Source organism: Monodelphis domestica, chromosome 2 (assembly GCF_027887165.1).
Source record: "Monodelphis domestica isolate mMonDom1 chromosome 2, mMonDom1.pri, whole genome shotgun sequence".
Lineage (NCBI taxonomy): Eukaryota > Metazoa > Chordata > Mammalia > Didelphimorphia > Didelphidae > Monodelphis > Monodelphis domestica.
The window spans coordinates 35,961,604-35,985,153 of NC_077228.1; the positions used below are offsets into that span (position 1 = coordinate 35,961,604).

A 23,550-nucleotide genomic window follows, 5' to 3' on the forward strand; every position below is an offset into this window, starting at 1 on the left:
AAGACCAAAGGGTCTCCCCTTGATCTGTTCACTCACACTCAGCTTGGGGAACATATAACTTAATGTCAATTCATCAGGTAATACAAAAGGAATAATGGGCAGGGAAGAATGGGAAAGGAATGTAGGAAAAGGGGGTCCCTGTCTCTATCTAAACCCTTTCCCCTCCCTCCTCAAGTTTTGGGGGGAATTCAGGCCTTGGCAGCCAAAGCCCCCTGAGAGAAAGTCAGGTTGACTCTCTCCTGGACAACAGGAACTGAGATAAAGTCTGCTCAGGTTTCTTTTTAGAAAGTCCCTTCAATTGGGAAATATTGGGGGGAAGGATTTCCAGTCACCAGCAGGAAAAGTGGGTAACCTTCAAGAGAAAGTCTTTTTTTTTTCACTCTCTCCCTTTGGCTTCTAAAGACTGAGTGACCAACTCCTCTACCAGCCAGAATCTTCTCCTCCTCCAGATTCCAATCCCTTGGGGCCCCTCCCACACCCAGGTGATCAATTTCATATGCTCTTCAGCCTGGCACTTTTTCTTTAGTGCCAGTTTCTGTCACAGAACCCAGGATCTTCTATCTCCAGGACTGGTTCTCTATTCACTGAGCCACCTACCTGCCCTAGTATTAAAAAAAAAATACCTTTAATAGTTAAAAATAATTCTTGAAACTTCAATATTTATCCAACAGAGGTTTTTTTTTAACCCTAATCTTTCATCTTAGAATCAATACTATGAATTGGTTCCAAGGCAGAAGAGTGGTAAAGGCTATCAGGCAATTGGGGTTCAGTAACTTGTCTAGAGTCACACATCTAGGAAGTCTTCAGACTGAGCTACCTTGCTGCCCCCAGAAGGTTTTTTGTTTTTAAAGAATCTTGGAAGGAGGAAAGCTCACTTTCATCTAAATTGATCAAAAGAGGGCAGAACACACACACACACACACACACACACACACACACACACACACTCAATCACTCACACAGAGTTTGGCAGAGACATTCATTTAACTCAATAAGACTATAGAGAGGTTGTTAATTTGAAGAATGAAACTAGAGAATAGGGACAGTGGTGATTTTATGTTGTTACAAGAGCTCTTTTATGAAGTGGGAGTAATCAGTAAATACTCCTAAAATAAAACAAAACTGAGCAATAAAACAGAGATTTTTTTGGGGGGAAAATAATTGGAAAATGCTTTTAAGATGGTTAAGGACCTTCCGAAATGTGTCTAATAGAAGAAACTGCTAAATTTGAAGAAATTTGCCATTTCAAAGCTTCAGGATTGCAACATGACCATGGACTAACCCTTTATTTAGTTCATGCCAGTGTGGAGGAAGATGGACTTCTGCCTACCTGGGACAAATTCAGGAGGGCTTTTATGGCCTTGTGGAGAAGGAGGGCCAGTTACCTGTTAGCCTAGTCACCAAGATGGAAAGTCAGAATTACTCCAGCTCCCTAACTGCATCCTGACACACTCAGGGAGAGAATTGCCTTATCTCTCCAAGGGGATGTTCCTGAGGAACTCTTTTTATGGTCGGACACACTGTGTAAGTCTCTAAGGAATAGACCTGTGTCTATTTCCTGGTTGCTCTCCACTTCTAGATTTCTTGTTTTCTTTTTGATTAAACAGCTCCCTTTAATCACTTGGGCCTGGCTTTTAAAGGACTCTGAAGGTTTTATTTTCTCTTAAATGCAAAGTCCTAGCTAAAGATTTAGAGCTATTAAAAAAAATCTTGACCCAGGTCAGTAATTTTGATCGCTGCCGAACAGGGAGAGAAATTAGTTGGAAGGAAATTTAAGAAAGTGAATAGTCCTCAGTCATTTCTGAGGAAGGCCCCTGGGCTCCACTTGGGACGTCCTCTGCCTCTTCAAGTGGTGTAAAGCTCACTTGTTTAAGAAACATTCAGAAAAAACCCCAAACTTTTATTTTTTTGCAAGAATGTTTGGGCTCATGTCTCTTTTATGATGAAAAGTCCTTAAAAGATCTTAAAATGTTTTTTAGAAGCTATCAAGTAGGTGATAACACATGGACTAGTAGAGAGAAGAACCAACTTCAAAGCCATGAAATCTGGGTTCAAATCCTGCCTCTGATTTGGATTTGCTGACTGTGTGACCTTGGACAAATAACTTTTCAGGGGTCTAGGTCTTTAAAATGATACGTTGTAGAGACAGTGCCAATTTTCATTGGTAAAGGGAATCTTCTCACCTCTATTCCCTATAGTAATGAAATTATAGCTCTAGTCATGATCCCTAAAGTGTGAAATAGTTTATTATGATTAAATAGTATTAAATAGTTTAATAAGTATTATATCCCACAATTCATGTCTAAATGCTGTATTTCTATGGCCTCTAACACTTATTAAAGTATTATGAAATTAGCAATAACACAAATATTTATATAGCATTTTAAAATTTCTAAAATATTTTATGTCTGTGTACTTATTGGAGCCCTTTGACAGGTTGTTATTATAGTTATTGTTCACCCCATTGTTCCCAAAACCAAGACTCAGAGGACTCATGACTTATGCAACTTTGTAAAATGGAGAATGCTAGATATAAAGTCGGTGGATCTAGAACTATTTGGAGAGAAGGAAAGAAACATTTATTAAACTCCTACTGTATGCCAAGATGCTTTAAAAAATATCTTTTGATCCCCATAACAATCCTGGGAGCTAGGTTCTGTTTGTGTTCATGTCTCTTTTATGCTGAAAGCTCCTTAAAAGACCTGAAAATTTGTGAAATTATTATCCCCATTGGACAGTTGGAGAAACTTAGGCAAACAAGTTAAAAGACTTGCCCAAGTTCACATGGAATATGCTATATCCAATCCCTTCATTTTGTAGATGAGGGAAATAAGGTCCAGAGCATGGCTAGAGGCAGCTAGTTATCTTGGTGGATATAGCAATAAACCTGGAGCCAGGAAGATATGAGTTCAAATCTGCTGCCTTCCCACACTTCTTTACTTTGACTTTGATGTTAAAGTTGGGTCCTGCTTGTTTGGGGATGGAGAGGCACTGTCCCAAGCTTCAGACTTTTTTGTGTCTCTGTTTTCAGAACTAGTTCTGAGGGTCTCTAAGTTTTAGGTGCTTCCAAGGTGGTGGTGTCTTGGGAGAGATGTGATTACTGCTTTTCTGGTCTGTGTTCTAGTCTTTACCCAGAAGGGTCCCTTGCTCTCCTGCAGCCCTGGAACCGCATAATAACCCAGGTCCTCTGCATAATCACAGGCCCTTGTCTCTGCCCTGGAACTGGGACTCAGAACCACTTATGGACAATAGAGATGCTAACCAGTGCCAGCAAGGCTTTGTAATCTCCTTCTGATCAGTTGTCTGTCCTCCTTACCATCTCTAGGCTGAAAGGTCTTGCTGGTATTGCTGTCATCAGGAGCAGCCTCCAATCCCTATTTCTGGTGCTTCTGCTGCTCTCTAGACCTGCACCCATCCTGGTGTTACAGATCTCTCCTGTGGACCTCCTAAGTTGTTTTAGCCAGAAAAAATGTCTCCTTCTGACTTTTTATTGGCTCTGTTGCTCTAAAACTTTATTTGAGGCATTATTTGTTTGGAGGGAAATGCTGGGAGGGTTCAACTGGGTCCCAGCTTGTACTCCTGATACTTGCTGATTGATTGGATGTCCCCAAGAATGGTAGGAAAAAGATGGACGGTAATTTGGAAATGGCTTCTTCCTGTGGGTTGATGGAATGTCACTGATAGCAGTGGGATTGTGGTGGCTAGATGAGTAATCTGCTATAAATGGGGCTCGGGTTTGAGGGGCAAAAACATTTCTGTGTCTGTTCTTAAGTGAAGGCTAGTTCCTTTCATTGGCACATACTGAGGGTCATGTTTCTGAGTGTAAGATTACAGGTTTGCTATTTGTAAAAGCATATGTGTGAGTGGATTGGCTCCTGAAAAAATGAACTTTGCTAAACAAACTTTGCGGGTTCTAGTCCTTCAACCTTCTATTTAGCTGCAATCAGGAAAGGACTATGGATCTGGAAGACTATCACATGTATAATCAAAATCAAATTGTGTGCCTTCTTAAGAAGGGGGGATGGATGGGAAGAAAAGAGATTTCAGAATTCAAAAATTTTTTAAAATATTAAAATTTTCACATGTAATTGAGAAATATTTAGTAGTAGTAGTAGTAGTAGTCTCTCGGTAACCGAGGATGACGATTGTCTTTGTGCGCTTTCATCTGTGATGTAGATGAGTGTGCACATAAAATGAATAAAGATAATAATAAAAAGATTTGGAAGGCAAACTTTCAGCAGTGTTGATGGATTTGCCTAAATGGATGATATGGGGTTCTTCTGAAATCTGATTTATTTTCTACCCCATGTCCCCTTATTTTGATCTTTGCAGATTGAAAGAATACTTAGGCTCATTTTTGCAGATGAGTAGATTCTCTTTTCTGTAACTTTTTAGTTATTAACATCCTGATGAACGAATCCTTTCGAAGTGATGAGATTCTCTCTGGACTGAGAACTAAGCACTAAGTTCAAATCTCAACTCATTTATTTAGAGCTGTATGACTTAAGGCGAATCAAGTAACCTTTCTGTGATTCTTTTTCCTCATCTGTAAAATAGGGAGGTTGGATTTTATGGCTCGTAATGATGTCTCTTCCAGCTTTAAATTTGTAGACTTAGAATTTCATTTTATAGGGAACTAGATTGTTAAGAACAGTATCTACACTGCAGATAAATTTATTTGAGGTAAAATATATGGAATACTACTTCAAATCTCTATGGACACTTTGATGGTATATCTCAAGATTGTATATCGTAGTGGTTCTCTGCTAGGTAGATACCTTTTTTTTTCTCCTTTGTGTGTCTCTTTAAGAACAGATATCTCCTAAAATATGGTCTCAGATACTAACTATGTGACCCTGGACAAGTCACTTAACCCCAACTGCCAAGCATTTGCTGATATTCTGTTTTAGAATTGATACTAAGACAAAAATTAGGGTTAAAAAAACCAAACAAACAGGTATTTCATTTTGTCAAATTAAACTCAGTGTAACTGACCATCTAGTGGGTACTTGCTTTCAAATATTTGAACAGGAAGTCATCTGAAAGAGAGATTTGATTTCTCCTAGGTAGTGCCAAAGGGCAGAACTAAGCCAGTGACTGAGAAGTAGATTCAGACTTAGTATGAAGAACTTTCTAACAATTGGAAATTGCCCTCAAATAGAATAATCTACCTTGTAAGGTAGAAAGTTTTTCATCCCTGGTCAAGCAAAGTTGATGCATGTCCTGCAAGGATAGATCTAGGGAGAGTTCCTGCCTTGGAGAGGAGGTTAGATTAGAAGGATCCTCTTCGATTTGATGAATCAGTGAGTAAAATGAAATCCACCTTTGAGGGGAAGCACCTCTGACTCATATGTTTTGTTTGGTTGCAATCTTCTCTTTGTGTGGGAGAAGTTTCTGAACTCCTTACTGTATATATTTAGTATTGCTGATTTACATTTTTGACAAGTTCTCATGCAAGTGGTAATATAATTAATTAATAAGCTTAGTGTACCTTTTGCCTTGTTTTTTTTGAGTTTTGAATTGTATTTGCTTCTTGTCTTTTACTTTATATTCATGGTAAATCAGGGGAAAAAACCCCCCTCTAACTCCATAAAATAGAAGGCCCTCCCATTTCCCCAAGTAAATCAGAATTTGGCCTTATTCTTTTCAAATAAAATTGACCTGAGTCCCTTGAGTGGACCACACTGGATATTTGTAACATCAAGGGGGCATCCCAGTGTTTAGGGATAATGTTCTACTTGGAGCCTGGGACACCTGAGACCAATTCCACTTTCGACACAAGCTGACTGACCTTGGACAAATCACTTAATGTCTTAGAAACTCAATTTTGTCATCTCTAAAATGTGGGCAGTGGAGTAGTTGGCTTCTGAGCTGCCTTCTACCTCCAAGTCTTTGATCCTATGATAATAATAAACATTCTTTAACTCTTTAAGCCTAGAATGGTCTTTAATGTATGTTAATTCACAGCTGATTTCCATAACAACTTTGGGAGGTAGATGTTATTATTTTCATTTTATAGTTGAGGAAATTGAGGCTGAGAGAAATTAAATGACTTGCCTAGGATCACCCATCTAGTTAATACTAAAGGCTAAATTTGAATGCAGGCCTTTCTGAAAGTCAGGTACAGTACTCTGTGAATTAAATGCTATTTAATTAATTCCTGCCTTTTCCTCTTTATTTGCTATCTTCTTTCTTGCAAAAAAAAAATCCTTATATTTAATTGTTGGTTTCCTTAATCTGCCTTCCCTCCTTCCTTTCTAACTTCCTCCCATAAACACTTAATACTAGACTAACAGTCTAGTAGACGGGCATTGTCCTCTACCCACTATTGCTCTTATCTCCATGTTGGCATGGAGGTGAACCAAAGTGTTCAAAGCAATGTAGGCAGAGTCTCATCTGAAATGTTCATAGAAGGTACTTCTCTTAGACCTGTGGTAGAGCCTTCTAAGCTAGGACTGGTCTGATCAGCCATAGTCCAACGTATCGCCCATTGATCCTGACATAGTGATGCCATTTTGGTCTTCTTTGAGTGTGAAGGACGACAATTACAGTAAACCAGCCAGGCAGAGGGTCTGATAGTACTATCAGCTGACCAATGGTGTGTCTATCGTGTGAGTCCAAGTCTAGCTCAACTCATAAAGTTTCATCATCAACTTGATGATGAAAAAAAAAAAGCAGTAGCATTTACTAAGTCACCAGCGGAGTTCTACTGTATTGTTAGTAAAGGGAGAACCCACACCAAATAATTAAATCAGTTCCTGTGCAAATGGGTTGCCTTAGATTGGCAGATTTTATTGACAAAAAGGGTATTTTCTTCTTCCTTTTGCCCAGATCTGTGATTTTATTTATGTAGGAAGCTTCCTTCACTGTGGCATATGAGTGACCTGACCTAACTTAGTCCTTCCAGAAGGACATGGAGCACTGACTGACTTGCTTCTACCCAGTATGGGAGAGAAGCAGAAAATGAACCCCATTTTTCCAGTCACCAAGGCTGGCCCTCTCTCAGCCAGTCCAAGCTGCCTTTCACTTGGAGAAGTTAACAGGGACAATCAGACACAGTCCTTGCCCTCAGGAGTTTACAATTCTTTGCAATGTATTATTTTCTTAACATAGTATCATCTAACTACTAAAGTGGCTGGACTTTGGTCTTAAATGTCTTGGCCTGAGTTGACCGATAGGTTTCCAGCAAACCCGGTATTACCTAAATCATTGAAATCAAGGCATAGTGTTCCATCTAAGTCAAGAGGGACTGTTGGTGGCAGCACTTTTAAACTGAAGGCAGACAAGCAATGACGAAGCATGGTTTAGCTCCCCAATAATTTTGAGAGGCTACAATTAGTCATGAAAAGAGGATACTTATCGGCACTGTAGCAGGCGTGTTGGTCTTAATAAAGCCTCCTTTTCTGTTAATCTCCTTTGGGGGTAGGCATATGGCTGAGAGTCTTGGTTAAATAAAACTAGAAGAGAAATATTATATGTATTAAGGTATTGAGCTTGGCAAGTATCATAGCTGTGAAGATACTGCACTCTAAAGCCAGGAAGGGGCCACCTGTTTCCAATTACAATCTCAGAAAAGTGGAACAAGCCAAGGAAAATGATCCTTTTGGGGTTGGAGTTTTGGAGGAGGGAATCTTGGGGAGAAAGGGTCATAGGTAGACTAGCAGAGAAATTGACATTGGCTTTTAGATCAGCCTCAAAATCCAAAGTGTTGGCAATGTTTTTCTTATTTTAAGAGTTGGAGGGAATCTTCTGTTCTGCTTCTTGTTATTTTTCAGATAGTAAACAGAAAAATCATTGGGTAGTTTTTGCCAGGTCCTTAGGAGTTCAGTTTCAGTCAATAGTCAACAAGTTTTTATTAAACATTTATTATGTGCCAAGCACTATGTAATCTGCATGTCCCAAGTTGTGGCTCTGGAAAAGAGTTGGAAGAATTTTAAAATCTGTACTCATCTATCATCTAGCTGAGGACGCAGTGAATGGTCCCGGAGTCAAGAAGACCTGAATTAAAATTTAGATTCAGACATTTACTAGCTGTGTAACCTGGGCAAGTCACATAACTTCTGTCTGCCTCAGTTTTCTTCTCTGTAAAATGGGGATAATAAAAGTAAAATAAAAATAAAAAAAACTCCCAGGGTTGTGGTAAGGATACAATGGGATATTTGGAAAGTGCTTTGCAAGCCTTAAAGCCCTATGTACATGCTAGTTGTCATCCCTATCACCACTAGAGTCATCATCAGGTCTCAATGTTTTTCCTTCATAATATCTCTTGAATCTGACTCCATTTTTCTGTTATGATGGTTACCACAATCTGCTTCTGGACATCATTGCCCCTTGCCTACGTCATTATAGCAGCAGGCTTTTATTTGACCTTGTAGTTTCAATTTTCTCATCTTTCGATTCTCTCCTGACTATCAGTGGTCCCCAGGATAAAATACGAAGTCTTCAGTTTGATTTCTTTATGTTAGTTTATTAATTTTTTCAATGAACAACATTGAATTCCACTCATTTCCATTCCCCTTCCCCAATAGAACCCCCCTCCCCCAGTAATCCTCATAACAAAGTAAAGTTTGACTTCTAAGGCTGGTTCTAGACTCTGCCTTTCTAAGTGTATTGTCTATCCTTCTTATTCATTCTGTATTCCAGCCAATGAGCTCTTCCCCACATTTGTCATTCCCTCAACTTGGACCATGCCTCCTCCTCTCCGTTACCTCTTGGAAAACTCTTATATTCCTTCAAGCCTAAGCTCCCATGCCATCTCTTCTGGATAATGTTTCTTGATCCTTTTGGTAATTCAACCCTTTCTCAAATGACCATGTATTATATCTTTAGCTGTTTAGCTGTTGTCTCCTTTCACTTGACTGTAAGCTCCTGAGGGCAGGAACTGGTTTTTGTTTTGCCTTGTATTCCAAGCACCCAACTCTGGGCTTAGCCCAAAGCCCATGTACTTGTTGGGTTAGATTGAATTGTTGAGTAGTGATTGATGTCACCATTTTTTTTTGCTATTTTTTACCACTTAATTTTCTTTTGCTCTCTTTTTAATTAGGGGGTGAGGGATAGGGAGGAGGGAGTGGGAAAAAGCCTAACTGAGAGTATCAGAATTACTGGGTGTGATTATTTCTATCAATGCTTATCTCAAGAAATCAGCCTTTCTCAATACCTACTAGTTTCAATATCTTTTAAGATGCTGATGATAATTGAGAAATTATGCCCTCTCTTATTACTAAAGGAATACTCCCAGGGCTCGTTTCCTGTACAGACCTCGAGGGCAGTGGTTTCTACACTTTATAGAGGGACATTTACTGTTTAAAACGTGTAGCCCCTCTTGTCTTAAAATAATCTACACAGATAATTTTCTTAGTTCACTTTTATTAAAATAAAAAAATTATCATTTTATACAACACACAATGTTAAATATGTTAAATATACACCATATTGTTAAATACACAATATTTAACAACTATTAAATGTTAAATATACAATAGAAGGTTTAAAAAATTGCTGGGCAGCATTCACTAGACAGTCATGGGATCATAGATTTAGAGATGGAAGAGACTTTTACGTTGTTTAGTCCAGCATCCTCATTGTATGGTTAATGGAACTTTTGGTCTAGAAATGAAAGGACTTGTCCATGGCATCCAGTGGCAGAATTGAGAAGTGAAGGGAGGTCTTCTGCCTCCAATTCTCCAAATTTCCCCTGCCACACTACCTCCCAAAGTTGAAAAAGAAAATGAAGGCACCTTGTGGGCTCCTCAGCATCTCTGTGGGTAGCAGGTGTCGGAGACTTGGGTGGAAGGAAAGGTGTGACCTTTATATTGCCTTTGGTGGTAGGCTGTAGTGATGGGTTCCAAAGGGGCCTTGACTGTCAGGTATCCCAGAAGTTCTCCAGGGACCTTCTTAACCTTCAAGGAATGGAAGGCTAATGTAGTAGCACCCCATACTTGACTGTCTGCTCCATGAGAATCTTCCTGGAATTTGACCCCACCTAACGTTGGGCAAAGTAGGCAAGGGACCATCCCATCTTGTATTGCCATGAGTACAAAATCCCTATTCCCTTCCGCTTTTGGCAGAGGATACCAGACTTTTCTCCTTGTAGGTAAGGTGGAATGGTGGGGCTCTGCTGAGCGAGGGCAGAGGAAGCAGGTACCAGTAATCAGGTCGGGGATAGGAACAAGGAGATTGGGTGGCCTTGGTGGTCTTCTGGCAAAGAACACATGCCCAAATATTAAGGATGTCATAGGATGTATTCAGGTTTAGGTAGGAACTGGACCAGATGGCTTCCTAGCTTAGCACAGTGTCTAGCACATATAAACGTTTAATAAGTTCATGTTGACTGACTGACTGATCTCTTGGGACTGGGAATCATTTTTTTTTACGCTTTCAGACCCCAACTTGTTGCAATTTCTGTCTTCTTGGAGTTTGTCCTTTAGCCCACTTAGCTACAACAATGTAAAAGTAAACAGAGCATTAAAGAAAAACAGGAGGAGGGAAGGATGAGGGGCAGAGGGGCAGAGGGGCAGAATTTCCAAGTGGCACAAATATCTTTCCTTGGCCCTGGTCCAGTTCCCATAGACTTGAACTATGCTTTCCTGAGCAACTGTCCTGTGACTGTGCAAAGTCAGTGACATCTAGTCTGGGTATATTTGCAGTTTCGATTTGCTTTCTTTGTTTCTCAGAAAACATATTTTTTTAACATTTGGGGTGAGGAGGACACTAAGCAAAGATTTGTATTAATCTATTAGTGGTTTGGTTTTGGAATAAGCCACCATTGTAACTCTTTCATACCTGTACTTTGCCTGTTAGTGTGTGAATTTTAGTTGTATTTGGAGGATAGATTTAGAGATGGAAAGGACCTTCCAGGTCATCATCTGCTCCACTTCCCTCATTTTTTTGCCACTTCCTTCCACCAACAGAGTGCCATAATAAGGCTGTACAAGGATCAGGAAAGCATTTGGTAATTTACAAAGCATGTTGACCCAGTGATATCTTTTGATCCACATTAAAAAAAACCTTAGAAGGAATGGAGAACAAGTATTATGACCCCCTGTATTTAGGGGAAGGAATTGAGACTCACAGAAACAGTGACATGCCCAAGATCATGTGGCTAGGTAGGGGTAGAGTTGAGAGTAGAACTCAGATCTTTTCACTCTTAATCTGCTCTTTGGCTGTCTCTCATGGTTGGAATACATTTCATCCTCATCTCCTAGAAGAATCTCTTGTTTCTTTCGAAACTTACTTCAAATGCCACCTTCTGCACAAGACCTTTACAAATTCTCTTCCCCTGCAGCTGCTACAGTCTTCCTACCAGAATTACCTTCTATTCTGTTGTCTATAGTTTTGTTTGTATGCACTATCTCACCTGATAGGCTGTAAGTTTCTGGGGGATAGGGACTATCTCGTTTTGGCTCCAGCTCCTGGGAACCTAGAACAGTGCCTGGCACATAGTAGGTATTTAATAAAAGTTTGGTGATCAATTGATTGATTTCCCCTATACCATGATGCTATAAGAATGGGTATGGTCCATCTGGACTTTACTATGGATTATTGTGGCTTTATACTTCTGATGGGAGAGAGAATGCAATCATGTAGCTTAGCCAACTTTCTCTTTCTCAAGTAGAGTGTTTAACACTCAAATAATCTTTTAAAGATGAGCACTCAGAACTGTATTACCTCTGCTCTACCAGCTTCCAAAGGGCCATCTTTCTATTGACAGATCTGTGTTGTGAGCTGGCCATCCTCATGCTCAATAGTGAAGCCCATGTTATTTGTTTATACTCTGTTGGATTATGGGGCAATGATACAGCAGTACGTTGGCCAAAGGCCTTTTGATGTAGGTGAGACAGTCTAATGCTGAAGCCCTTCTGACAAGGGATCTGAGAGCTACCTCATGGTCAAATGCTGCATCCTAGCAAGACTGCATTGTGTGAAGGGAAGCCAAAGAAAATCAGGGAATGGAAGATCCTTTTGGGAGGTTAATGGGAGGAAGGATCTATGTATCTATCATTTATCTATCTATCTATCTATCTATCTATCTATCTATCTATCTATCTATCTATCTATCTATCTATCTGTCCATCTGTCTGTCCATCTATCCATCCATCCATCCATCCATCCATCCATCCATCCATCCATCCATCCATCCATCCATCCATCCATCCATTTATTTACTTATCCATCCATCCATCCAAATATCTATCTATCTATCTGTCTGTCTGTCTGTCTGTCTGTCTGTCTGTCTGTCTGCCTGTCTGCCTGCCTGCCTGCCTGCCTGTCTGCCTGTCTGTCTGCCTGTGTGTCTGTGTGTCTGTGTGTCTGTGTGTCTGTGTGTCTGTGTGTCTGTGTGTCTGTCTATCTATCTATCTATCTATCTATCTATCTGTCTGTCTGTCTGTCTGTCTGTCTGTCTGTCTGTCTGTCTGCCTGTCTGTCTGTCTATCTGTCTATCAATCTATCTATCTATCTATCTATCTATCTATCTATCTATCTATCTATCTATCTATCTGCCTGCCTGCCTGCCTGCCTGCCTATCTATCTGTCTGTATGTCTATCTACCTATCTACCTATCTATCTATCTATCTATCTGTCTGTGTGTGTGTGTCTATCTATCTATCTATCTATCTATCTATCTATCTATCTATCTATCTATCTATCTGCCTGCCTGCCTGCCTGCCTGCCTATCTATCTGTCTGTATGTCTATCTACCTATCTACCTATCTATCTATCTATCTATCTGTCTGTGTGTGTGTCTATCTATCTATCTATCTATCTATCTATTTACATATACACACATAATATATGTATATATAAATATTCAGGAGATAGTCCAGTGTCTATATGCAAATATATATAAAAGACTGGCCAGTCATGCTGCTTGAGAGGGTGATAATAAAAGGCTTGAATATTCCATTTTTCTCTTAAAGATGTACAAATACATCAAACAAGGTTTGTAGCCCAGGGAGGATTTATGGACAAACGTGGTAATGAGAAGGCATGCCTAGATTGTGATCTTTGCCTTGATTTAAGGAATACTTTTGTCTGAGGTCTATTGAAGTATCGAAAACATGAAGGGAAGCTGGATAGAGCACCAGGCCTGGAGTGTGTGTGTGTGTGTGTGTGTGTGTGTGTGTGTGTGTGTGTGTGTGAATGGATTCAAATCTGGCCTCAGACACTTACTAGCCGTGCAACCCTGGGCAAGTCACTTAAGCCTGATTGCTTAGCTCTTGCTGCTCCTCTGTCTTAGGATCGATACTGAGACACAAGGTGAGGGTTTTTTTTATTAAAGCAAATGGAAGGGGGTCAGGCAAAGTGATACAAATTGGTCATGGAATGATGTAGAAGCTCACAAACTTAGGAAAAGGCATTAATGAAACAAAAATTTTAAGATAATTAGTTCAAGAATAACAAAACTCATGTCTTCTTTGTAATACAAGCCCTCTCAAGGAAGAGTTATCTTCGAATTTATCATTATACCGCCAGACCAGACCAAGTGTATTGGGCCTTAATCAACAGTATGGGTCAAAGGAATTCAAGTTCTACAGGCCCTATATGGGCCCAATCTCTTTAAACTTGTAAGATTTTATAGAGGGGGAGCCACATATTTGCAGTGCCATTTTTTTCATGGCAACATGTATTTTTAGAGATCATTGCCCCCAAACTAGTTTTTGGAGGTAGAGTTTGTGCAATTCCTTTTCATTTTGACTAAGTAATCTAGTGGAAAGAGTCTTAAAATGGGTGTCCAGAAGTCTGGGTTTTAGTGCTGACTTTGGAGTCTGAGGACCTGAGTTCAACTCCCAATCTGCCACTTACTTCAATGTGTAATTGTGGGCGATGCTGAACTTTCCTGTTTTCTCATCTGGGAAATGAGGGGATTAGATCAGATGACCCTTCAGCACTAAATCTATCAATGGTTATAGGAACTTGGAGCATTTTTGAAGAATGTCCAGTTGGCAATGAATTAAATTGAGATGAGTTTTTTGGCCAAGAAGGTCGGAGTAACTTTATAACCCAATATTTGGCCACATAATGAGAAGACAGGATTCCTGGGAAAAGATCTGTATGTTGGGAAAGATTGAAGGCAAAAAGAGAAGGGACTGTAGAGGATGAGATGGAAGAATTGAACACGAGCTAGGACAGACCTCAGGAGATAGTTGGAGAGAAGGGCAAGACTGAATGACTGAACAACTTTCAGCCAACAAGGTTGGAGGAACTTTGTACCCCATTACTGTACGTGAAGAAAAGGGTAAGCAAGAAATGGTTCTTATTCTCCCTTGGAATATAGTGAGCAAGAGAGAGGAGAAGAATGAATTTCTTTCAAAAATGGATTGAAAAATGGGTACATTTACCTTACTGTAGATTTGGTTTGAGCCTAATTGTGATTGCCAGGATGCCAGTAGGCAGTCCTGAAGGGCATCCAGATGTCATCAAGCCCATGCTTGTATCTGTTGTCCATTCAGGACTGCCCTTTTTACAGACTGCCAAAGGACAGATTGATGCCATCCATCCTGCCTCTTTGCTAAATCCCCAGAATAACAAATCGAGCAACCATCATCAGAAGAATTCTCTTGCCCACTTTTGTTTAACCCTATGTAGATTCTAGGTTTATTTCATCATCTAGCTTTCATTTGGATGAGAAAATGAGACAATGCCAGCCTGCTAAAAAATCCCATTCAATAAGCCTGTCCTAATGGAAGATCTCAAGGTGTGCCAGTAGAATATAAGACTGGGCTTTGGTTTTTAATCTTTGGCACTCCCAGTGTGGTCTGAGCTGCAGCATCATGGAATTCTAGAGCTCAGAGAGACTTATGGGGGCCTTAGGATCTTCAAATTAGTTTTGTTCTACTAAGGAACTGCTTCAGTCTTAGTTATGATGATGCACAGGCTTAATCTGGAGCTTTGTACTTTCAAAGGACATTAAACCACAGGAGATTACGAAGGCGTCTTCACAATAATCATCCATCCACTTCCTTGATTGTTATCAGTTAGTCAGTTAATAAGAGTTTATTAAGCACGTATAATGGACCAGGTGTAGGCAGCTAGGTGGCACTGTGGATAGAACACTCATCTTCCTGAGTTCAAATACAACTTCAGACACTTACTATGTGACTGTGGCAAGTCACTTAACCCTCTTTGCCTCAGTTTCCTCATCTGTAAAATGACCTGGAAAAGGAAATGACAAACCACTCCAATATCTTTGCCAAGAAAACCCTAAATGGGATTATGAGAAATCAGGCTTGACTGAAAAGACTGAACAAGAAATTAGATCATATAAATCTCCTCAAATTTGCTGTATTCTTCAAATTTGACATTTTTCACTGATAACGTTTGTATCATTAAGATTTTGCTCCCCAGGGACTCTCTTTCCCAGCATCCCAGTTATGTATCTAGTAGGGAAGATATACGTTTTGTGTAGCTTCGCCCTCACTCTCTTCTCCCAGAAACGTGGCTGTGGAGGTGGGGTGAGGTGAGGTGAGAGGCAGGAGAATTTTACTCAGGTTTTTACTTTTGTTCTTTTTCTTTCTTCTACTTTGTGATTATTAATAAACTTTATAAAGCATAATACTTGGAGTTATTGGATATTAATTTAAATTTTACACTTTTACTCCAAGAGACAATGTGGTATAGCATATAAAAAGCAAGCCTGCTGTCAGGATGGTATGCCTGAGTTCAGGTCCTGCCTCTGATATCCTCTGGCTATGTGACCCTGGGCAAGTCACTTCTTGGTGTTGTAGGCAACTCTCTAAGACTAGAACTCTACATTGATAAGAAGGAGTTTCCTCATCTGGTAGCTTCTTTTACCAATTAAATAATAGGTTTAGTCCCTATATATTGCATAATCATGTTCACATTTCACTCATATGCCATAATTTGTTCAACTTTTGCCCAATTGGTTCTAGGTCTTTCTAATCATAAAACATGCTGCTAGAAGTATTTTTGTGTATGTGGGAACTTTCTGTCTGTCATTGATTTCCTTGAGGACTGTGTGTATGTGATATGGAGTGGAAAAGAATACATCTTTATTTTTCACTAACCTTTAACTGAAATTTTATATTTCTTTCCATTGCATCTATCCATGTAGGCAACAGGATATTTTTCTGAAAAGTGGGCTCATTGACTTTCCCAGATTGCCCAAGGGGGTCCTCTTTAACTTTAAAAAGATGAATGATCATCACATTAGAGGTTCCTTTAAAATTTAAGATTATATGATTCTAAGAGAAAAGGGTGCCATGTCTAACAAATCATGTTTATGCCATCGTTACTAGTCAATCTTTTGAATCTGGAATTCTTTAGGCTGGAAGCTTATTGTGGTCTTGCTTTGAGTTTTCTAGTGACTACAGGTGTAAGCTATTGGGAATTTCATAATTTTATTTTATTGGCTCTTGGATGAGGCTATTGTCAGAAATCAGTTTTATATAAGCTCAATTTATCCCCCCTCAGGATTGAGAAAGACAGATTTGCTATTTTAAGACCTGTCTTTGGTCCAGAGAATACCTTTCTCAATCCATTACTGACATTATAAACTGGTCTAATGCAGGATGATTTAAGGAGTGATTTTGGGCAAAAGATTTGAGCTGATTCTGGTCTTTACCCTTTGTCCTTTGTTCAGTGACCTCCAGTGGATAGCTCAGAGGACCAGCCAATTCACAGATCTGAGGGCAGATGGCAGGTGCACTCTGAGAGGAGAGAGGCTAACTCTGTGTTTTTGTCTTACAATCACAAATTGCACATTTGCTTGAAATATGCAATCAGTAATGATGACAGTTTACATTTCGATTGTACTTCAAGATTTTCAAAGCCCTGTATGTGTTTGGATCTTGCAACAACTCTGGAAGAGAGGTGCTCTTCTTATCTCCGTCTTCTGATTTGAGGGAAATGAGGCTGAGAGACATTACGAGTCTCGTACAGGGTCATTCAGTTACTAAGTGTCTCAAGTAAGATTTGAACTCGGTTTTATACTGATTCCAAGTCAGATCTTTGTACATTATGCTGCTCCCTAGATGCCTAATATACAATTTCTTTCAAAAGATATTTATTCACTAAATAAATGTTAGTGATGTCCTTTGTTTTTATATTGCAGTCATTTTGGATTTATTTGCAATACTTCCCATGTTAGAAATGAACTATCCCTATCTCTATCTATCTATCTATCTATCTATCTATCTATCTATCTATCTATCTATCCATCTATCCATCCACCTATCTATCCACCTATCTATCCATCTATCTATCTATCTATCTATCTATCTATCTATCTATCTATCTATCTATCTATCTATCTATCCATCTATCCATCCACCTATCTATCCACCTATCTATCTATCTATCTATCTATCTATCTATCTATCTATCTATCTATCTATCTATCCATCTATCCATCCACCTATCTATCCACCTATCTATCCACCTATCTATCCATCTATCTATCTATCTATCTATCTATCTATCTATCTATCTATCTATCTATCCATCCATCCATCCATCTATCTATCCACCTATCTATCCACCTATCTATCCATCTATCTATCTATCCATCTATCTATCTATCTATCTATCTATCTATCTATCTATCTATCTATCTATCTATCCATCCATCCATCCATCCATCCATCTATCTATCTATCTCCATATCTATGTGTAAGTTTAATTGTTTATCTACTTGTCAACCTGTCCTCTCTGTTGATCTATCTCCCTATTCATGTATCCATTATTGATTTGTTTATTCATCCAACTGTCCATCTGTTTGTGTATTGTTTTCATGGGACCTAGTTGCTTGTGAGCACTGAGAGATTAAATGAGTTGTGTCACAGCCAGTATGTGTCAGCACAGATCTCAAACTTAGGTCTTCTTGACTCTGAGGCCATCTTTCTACTAACTACACTTCCTCCCAGAACACTACTTTTTAACAAGGAAAAATTGAAAATTTGACCTCTGTAGTCATCTATATCTCCACTGAAAGGAAGGTGGTATATTATATGACCTCTTCTCCAGGATCAATACTGGTCCTCACATTTACTCTGAGCTGAATTTCATTTTAGTGGTCTTTTCATTTATATTACTGTAGTGATTTGGATTTGGATATATTTTTAGAAATTCCAATGGAGGAAAATGAGACAAACAGAAAATAAGTGATTTACCCAGAGTCACATAGCCAGTGAGTGTCTAAGTTGGGATTTGAATTCAGGTCTTCCTAACAAATCCAACATTCTATCCACTGTTCTATCTCACTGACTCCTAGACCTAAAGTTAGAAGTAACTTAGAGATCATTAAGTCCAATCTTTGCATTTTATAGATAAAGACACCGAAACAGAAAGAGTTTGAGTAACTTGTCTATGCTCACACAGCTAGTGTCTGAGTGACTGGATTTGAACCCTGGTCTTCCTGACTTCAAGTCTACTGTTTATCTACTATATCATATTGCTTTATTCATGATCAGCTCTGATCAGGTCAGAAAGGCTGGTTTACATTTTCTTAGGTTTCACTTCAAAAACCACAACTTAAGCTCTTGTGGAAACTGTCCCCAAGATCTCCAAGTATCTCTTTCCATTAGGGGCGAGAACCCCAAGTCAGGTAGGAATTGGCCCTTCTTGGGTGATTTCATTACTTCCCAGTTTCTGCCAAAACTATTTCTTGAAATGAAGGAGAGCCCCAAAGGGCAGATCTGGCCTCCTTGTTCTGCTCTCCCCCTTGACACAGTCACCATATTGGGAAGGTCAGGCCCAAGCCTCCAGCAATTTATTTTATTGTTGAATGTAGTTTATTGTAGAGGGGCTTTTGAGAAACTAAAAAAACTCTCCTTGTTAGAACAGCAACCTGGAGTCCCAACTTGTCTTTGACTTCCCCCGTGATGTTTTAAGATCTGGTGCAAACTCATTGTGGTTTGCCTTTGGGCATCACCCTTGTTTAATTTGGCTCTATTATATTTGCAATTGCCGCATTTTAATAATTGGCCAATATTCTTGTCAGCAATTTGCAAGTCTGTATTTTTAATGGAATGCTTTGCCTTTCATTTCCAGTGTTTAGTTCAGACCTGGGGTAAGTCTCTGGATTGAGGCTAGGCCAACCAATGAGTCAAACCAACTGTGTGAGCCGATATGATACAATGGAGGAATCCATAGATGCCCTGTAATGCCTTTCTCTTATACATAAAACCTGATCCCCCAACTCTTGGTGCCCTCCCTTACAAGTATTTTGTGTCTGAATTCTTTGTCTAGAATCTAGTCTCCCCCATTTGAACGTACAGTCAATTCAACACTTGCTCTTAGCCAAAAGGCTTAGAAGCGATGACAGTCAATTCAAATAGGGATTGTTTCATTCTTTGTGCCTTTTAATGAATATTTGTTGATCGATTGATCATCTGCAGTCTAGTCATTTTGGGTCATGTTATATGCCCTATAAAACTTTTTTGTGAGTTAAAAGAAATCATCAATAGTGACAATGATGACATTCTGGTCTTCTTCATGTATAAAGGACAACAATGAAGTAAAATTCTGTTGGTAGCAAATCTCTCTCTCTCTCTGTCTCTCTCTCTCTGTGTCTCTCTCTCTCTCTCTCTCTCTCTCTCTCTCTCTCTCTCTCTCTCTCTCTCTCTCCCCTTTCCTCCCTCTCTCTCTCTTCCTCTCTTCCTCCCTCCCCCCTTTCTCCCCCTCCCTTTTTCCCTCTCTCTCTCTCTCCCTCCCTCCCTCTCTCTCTCTGTCTCTCTCTCTCTCTCTCTCTCTCTGTCTCTCTCTCTCTCTGTCTCTCTCTGTCTCTCTGTCTCTCTGTCTCTCTGTCTCTCTGTCTCTCTCTCTCTGTCTCTCTCTCTCTGTCTCTCTCTCTGATATTCCCCTCTTTCTGCCCCCTTTTTTGCTTGAACATGGGATTTCAGTAGTATTGAAACTCTTCATGTATGCTGATCAGCAGTCTTTTGAAACAGAGACCTAAGAGAGCTGCATGGGGAACTGGGGAGGATTTATGGAAGAACATGATTGAAGTGAGAAAGAAGAGAAGACATGGAACAGGTTCTGATCTATATCATTGACCTTGACCTGTTTGTTTATGAAGACTCTGAATCTGGTCATTTAATCTGCAATAATTCCATATAGCTGTTGTCCACAAGATGGGATGAGAGAAATCGACCATCATCATGTCATAGGGGTAGAAGTAGAAAGGATCTTCAGAGAAAATCTAGGTCAACTCCATTTTACAGATGATGAAACTGAAGGTGAGGTTCAGCGTTTAACCCAAAGACACATGGGTAGTAAGTGTCAGATAGGGGCATTTGGAGCCCAGCCCTCTGATGGTAGAAACAGTGCTCTTATTATGTTTATGATATTTTCCTGATCTAATAGTTTAATTACTTTTTCAGAAAAGGAAATGAGATGGGGATCTCCTGATTTGTTCTGGGTGACCATATGGTGACTCCTAATGGTTCCTGTTTTCCTTTCTGAGTGCAGACAAATCATTCATTTAATAATCTGTTTAAGAATTTTGCTGAGGGTTGGTAGCATGATCACTTATTTATAGGGCAAGGAATATTTCTTTCATCTTACAAGTGAAGAAAGTAAAGAGTGGTTAGATGATTTGTTATCTCCAATTGATGCTGAATTCATCTTGGTTGCCATGATCATTTTCATATTGCTTCTACCATTAGATGATGAGCTTCTTAAGGATAGGGACTGTTTTTTTTTTTACTTTTCCTTGTATCCCAACATTTAGCCCTTTGGCTATCCTAGTTAGCTTGTTACTGATAAGGACCCTTAATTAATTAATTTCAAAGATCTTGTGATTTGCTTATATTTTCAAATATTACCTACACTTTTATTAAGGGCATGGTAAAATAGAAAAAAAAAACATGTCTTGGCAAATAGTAGGTGCTTAATAAATGCTTGTTGACTTGGTTTGACTTGACCAGAAGTGATGGCACTTGAAGTCCTAAGTCGTAATTCCAGTTCTGTTTCTACTAGACCATTCTAACTATAGTCAGTTATAAGGAGGATTGGGTTGTTATTGTTAGAATGGTTTTGGGGAAGCTAAGTAAGGCTTGTCACCAAAATTCTTTATAAGGGGGCAGCTGGGTGGCTTAGTGGATTGAGAGCCAGGCCTAGAGATAGGAGGTCCTAGGTTCAAATTTGACCTCAGATACTTTCTAGCTGTGTCACCCTGGGCAAGTCACTTAACCCCCATTGCCTAGCTCTTACCACTCTTCTGCCTTGGAACCAATACACAGTATTTATTTAAGATGGAAGGTGAGGGTTTAAAAAATTCTTCATAACTGTGCTGCTGTCTCCACAAGACAAGAAAAGCTGTTTTGGTTTTATGTGACCATAAGCCATGTATGATCATAAATCAATAACTGTGATATCTCATATGGAATTGATCGCTCCGAGATATTATCAAGCACATTTTTATAGATGTTCGTGACTTTTTGCAAGTGGAGGTTTTATTTTTTCCTTTTGAATGATCTGGAGAAAATTAAGATACAGTTTCTGTTTCAATGTCCTAACTGTTGCGAAGACTGGCAATGGGCCAATAGTGTGTACTTGGTGATTTAAAATATCTGTTTAAATCCGTAAAGTGGCCCTACTTATTCCAAATGCCTAGAGTGGGTTGGGGAACCTCTAGAATACCTAAATAAAAGCATGCCTCCATTTTTAGCTTGGAAAAAACTTCTTAAATCCTTAAGATCGTAGAGAAAGAGTGTTTTAATGCACTGACACCGCCAATAAATCATACATATCCAGATTTCTTGGGTACACTGTGGACATTTTAATGAATATCCACATATAAAACCTTGAAGAAATTTTTGCCAATACAGGCTTGCATATGTGCCATAATATCTTGTGAAAGCAGAATCTACTCTTTAATATTAAATTCCAAGGTCCACCCATCCATATAAATGCAATATGAGGATTAAATTGAATTGTGCCTCGAGATATCCAACTTTGAAAAGTATCAGCCTAGGAAAAGGGACAACTGAGACCCCAAAGGTCTCTAACTAGGCTTGAGGTTGGAACAATAGAAAGTTTTGACCTAGTGAATATAGCACTGACTCTGGAATCAGAAAGACCCGAGTTCAAATGTAGCCTCAAACATTTACTAGTTGTGTGATCCTAGGCAAGTTACTTAATCTGTCTGCCTCAGTTTCTTCATATGTAAAATGGGGATAATAATAGCACCTACCTCTCAGAGTTGTGAGGATAAAATGTGATATTTATAAAGTTCTTTGCATATCTAAAAGCACTGTAGAAATGCTAACTATTCTCATTGTCCATAATACACACTGATTGGGCTGTGTCTGGAGAGAGAAAAAAAGAACTCTGACCTACAGCTCATTCTTCAGTCAGCTACCCCAGAAAGAAGAAAGACAGGTGTGTATGTAACAGTTGTTTATGTCTTTATGTATATAACAAAGTTATGTTCCATAAACCAGATGTCATTCATATAGCGGGGCATCTAGATGACTCAGTGGCTTGAGATCCAGACTTAGAAGATGGGAGGTCCTGGGTTCAAATCTAGCCTCAGACACTTTCTACTTGTGTGACCCTAGGCAAGTCACTTTGCTCCCATTGCCTAGCCTTACCATGCTTCTGTCTTAGAACTAATACACAGTATTGATGGAAAGTAAGGGTTTAAAAAAATGTAATGCATAGATGTCACATCCAGTTTCCTTGGTTGGAGTTGCCATGGTCTCAATGATTGCCTTCTAGTTCTTCTTGAGATTCCAGGGTGAAATTGAATATTCCACTCCAGCACTGATCATCAGCATCTCTGGGATGGTGTTCCATTTAGGCACCTTGCCATTTCAGGAGACTGTTCTGTTCTCTGTGATCTCTATGATACCAAGTCAATGACTTTTTCAGATTGTTAAAGACATTGTCATCTTGGAAACCACATAGAATTGAGACTTCTGTCCCCGATTCCACATTAGCTACAGTGGATTGCTGTGAATAGATTATCCATAGAGGCTTTAAAGTGATTTCAAAGATCTTATACTTTACAATAATCACTTAAATTTTAAGGGAATTATCTCCACTTTTAGTAAAAGTATAGCAAAATGGAAAAAAAAGCTGAATTTAAAGGACTATCTACACATCTGTTAGCTTAGGGATCTCTCGAGCAATTACTCCAGCCAGATGTCATTTCAACTCCTGTCTTTGAGGTCGCTGGTGCCGCAGGGCCTGAAGAGAACAAGTTATTCCTCATATTTGAAGTCCTTGTGAGATGTGTTTGGCCTTTCGATGTGGGTTATAGCTTGATCTCTGCAGCCTTTCTAAGGGTCAGCCTCTAGGGAGAGGAGCTAAAATATCTTCAAGCGTGATTCTTGGTCTTATGTCTATGACTAGCATGAAATACATTTTCATTGATTACAAAAATTAAAACCATAATTTGCTGAAATTTAGTGGAGGATATGTATCAGTCTTCTCTTTTTCTATCCTAATTTCTTTCATTCTTTAAAAATATTTCTATTTCTTTTATTTTTTTCTTTCGTTTTTCATCAGTAGATTTTGGTCTAAAAGTGACTCTTTCAAGCTAACAACTTTTTCTTGATTTTGAAGGACATATGTAGCTAGTATAAT

The 23,550-nt window shown here is 39.2% G+C and overlaps 1 protein-coding gene across 3 annotated transcripts in view; it reads left to right on the forward strand.

Annotated features, from left to right (window-relative positions):
- Positions 1-23,550, forward strand: part of TGFBR3 (transforming growth factor beta receptor 3) — a 246,451-nt gene that overhangs the window by 7,790 nt on the left and 215,111 nt on the right. The window lies entirely within an intron of this gene.